Source organism: Magnolia sinica, chromosome 16 (assembly GCF_029962835.1).
Source record: "Magnolia sinica isolate HGM2019 chromosome 16, MsV1, whole genome shotgun sequence".
In the NCBI taxonomy this organism is placed as follows: Eukaryota; Viridiplantae; Streptophyta; class Magnoliopsida; order Magnoliales; family Magnoliaceae; genus Magnolia; species Magnolia sinica.
This window is the reverse complement of record NC_080588.1, coordinates 59,101,219-59,104,711: the sequence shown is the minus strand read 5'-3', so window position 1 is coordinate 59,104,711 and position 3,493 is coordinate 59,101,219.

The window sequence follows — 3,493 nt, the reverse complement described above, 5'->3', positions numbered from 1 at the left end:
CCTGGCTCAATTTTTAGTTTGCCCCGCTGAATTTCTAGTTTGCATTGCTGAATTTCTAGCTTCCCCCGCTGAATTTTCAGTTTGCCCTGCTCAATTTTTCGTTTGCCCCGCTGAATGTCTAGTTGCCCCGCTAAATGTCTATTAACAAAAGCAAATGTCATGTATGAAAAGTCCTAACAGAACAGCTAACATGTTAGTTATATAAGTATACTATCTTGTGCTTGTTGCTTAAACGCATGGCAAGCCTGGTTTGTTAATACAAAATTTAGAACAGTTAGAAACAGATAAAGCGTAGGGTGCTAAGTTGTTATTACCAACTAGTGTTCAAAAAATCAATATCACTGGACATTTTGGTTGCCCAGGAATGCAGAAACAATATCGATGTCGCCAATAATATCGATGATAATTGGACATGTGGGAAAACATGGGAAAAATTGTGGAACTGTCAGTGAAACTTCATGAGATGTTAATATTTACATATTTCTATATTTATAAATAAAAATTTGCAAAAAAGATACATATATCACAACTTTCCATTTATTGGGGCCTTAAAGGCATACACACCTGTAAGAAATTAGTGGAATCATCCCATCCTACCTACTTAAGCATCCAACCTTCCATCCAAACATGCATCGATATTGCAAAATATGAACAACACATGATATTTCAGCAAGAAATCCATCAACAATTGGAAGGAAAATGAAAGATTGTTGTCTCAATATCGCACATGTTGCGATACCGATAAGATCGAGATATTATCAATGACAAATTGAACACGATATAAATTGAACAAATTAAGCTAGAGATAAAGATAATATCGAAGAATTAACGAAAGAGGAACAAACTCCCTGCTAGCCGCCCCTTCTCTCTCTCTCTCTCTCTCTCTCTCTCTCCTCTCTGTCTTCACTTCCACGTCCACCAGATCCGGATCCTGGATAAGCCTCCAAGGATCCCCAGATCGATGGTTTATGGGCTGATCTGTCCGTTGGGCCACTTTCACAAGGGTCCAATGGCTGAAATTTGAAGTGTACGGTTAATTTATGGTCCTCAGGCTATATATAAAGTTTTGAGCCGATCAGATGGTAGGAACCCTATGATCTTGCATTCTGGCTTTCTTTCAGGCCACTTGAGCTTCCATTTCTTGATTTTCTCGGATATCTGGTGAGTATATTCTTCGATCTTGGTCCCCTAGGCTCCGTCCCTTACCTTGGTGTCTTCAGAGCGTCAAATTCATGCTTTTAGTACTTGTTTTCAGTCTAGGCTCCTAAATTCATGTTGCAGCACAAACTCGATTAAAATAAGGCATTAAACAGTATCGTGTTCGTAAAATCGGGTAATAGCAGGGGTTTAATATGCAATATTTGACCCTCAACATGTAATATACAATAAAAATGAAAATGGAGATTGGCTAAACAAATTTAGCAGACTATCATGCTTCTCCACTCCACCCTTCACCTTGTCAAACTACAATTTCAGTGTACACCTATGGGTTGGGTTTGAGATTGCAACAGAATCTTCGTCACCTGCAAACATGAATTGAAAAACATATTAAACATAAAGTTCACAAGATAATCATAGTGTACAAAATTAGACATAATTGAAAACAATGTAGCACTTCATGAATTTGAACAGACTTCTTATGAAATCGAGATAGAAATTGAGCGTGATAAACTATCAAAATGAGTGAGGCAAACTATCAAATTCAGCGAGGCAAAATAGAAAATGAGCAAGGCGACATATAAATTGAGCAAGGCAACATAGAAATTGAGCGAGACAAACTGAAAATTTAAGCGAGGCAACCTAGAAATTGAGCGGGGCAAACATGAAATTAAGCATACTTTTTATAGGTAATGAGATTGTGTTAAGGCTATTCCATCATTAAGATTATAAATTTTAATACCTAATATTACATCGGCTTTACTCATATCCTTCATGTCGAAGTTGGTACTTAGAAACTTTTTAGTTTATTTCACACAGTCCTCATTTGGTCCAAATATTAGCATATCATCTACGTATAAACAGATAATGATTTGATCTTTAATATATATGCACTTATTTGCTTAGTTTACTCTAAGACCATTAGATTGTACTACTTGATCAAACTTCTCATGTCATTGCTTAGGAGCTTGCTTGAGCCCATAAAGAGATTTGACCAGTTTACACACTTTCTTACCTTGCTCGGGTTGAACAAACCCTTCAGGTTGTTACATATAGACTTTCTCATCTAGATCACCATTTAAGAATGCCGTTTTGACATTCATTTGATGGATTACTAGGTGGTGAATTGTTGCATGAGCAATTAAAGTCTTAATGGTAGATATTCAAGCAACACGAGTATATGTATCAAAAAAATCGATACCTTCCTTTTGTCTAAATCCTTTGGCCACCAATCGAGCTTTAAACTTATTTATTGTTCTATCAGGATTGAACTTTCTTTTAAAAATCCACTTACATCCTATAGGCTTTGAACTTGGTGGAAGATCGACCAAACACCATGGTTATTGGAGACTATGGAATCCATTTCATCATCGATGGCTTCCCTTTAAAACTGTACATCAGGAGATAAGAGAGCTTCACTAAGTGTTGATGGATCACTTTCAATACTTAGTGGTAGATTAATCTCCTTTCTTATATCGTTTCTATCCCCTTCTATAAGGAACATATAGAAATGTGGGCCAAAAGATATTTCTTTTCTTGCTCTTTTCGATCTCCTTGGTTCATTTATTTCTAAATGAGTATTAGATTTATTATGAAAGTTGTTAAGCTCTTTGTTCATAGGTTGTATTATATTTTCATCAACCTGCATTTTTGTATGATTATTTATATAGTTTTTGTATACTGTATTTTCAAAAAGTATAACATCTCTAGACTCTATAATCATGTTTTTGTCAGCAAAAGAAGTTTGTTCTAGAACTAGGAATCTATATATGAGACTATTAATCCTATAACCCACAAAGGGACACCTGATTCCTCTAGGACCTAATTTTACTTTCTTAGAATCAATAATCCTGATTTCTGATATACTTCCACATACTTTGTAGTAATGAAGATATGGTTTCTTCTTTTTCCACAATTCATATAGGGAGATATCCAATTTTTTATGTGGAATAATATTTAAAATACGGTTTGCTGTTAATAATGTTTTCCCCCATAAATTCATTGGTAATTCAGAATTTGATATCATATAGTTGATCATCTCAACTAATGCCTTATTTTTGAATTCCGCTATGTCATTTTGTTGAGGTGTATAAGGTACCATAAATTCATGAATTATACCATTTGATTCACAGAATTCATTAAATTCATTAGAAGAGTACTCATATCCTCTATCACTTCTTAGGACTTTAATCTTTACATTCAATTGATTTTCCACTTCTGCCTTATAAAGTTTAAACTTTTCAAAGATTTTATCTTTAGATTTTATCAAGTATACGTAGAAAAATCTAATAAAGTCATCGATAAATGTGATAAAATAACTTTTTTCTCAACGAGT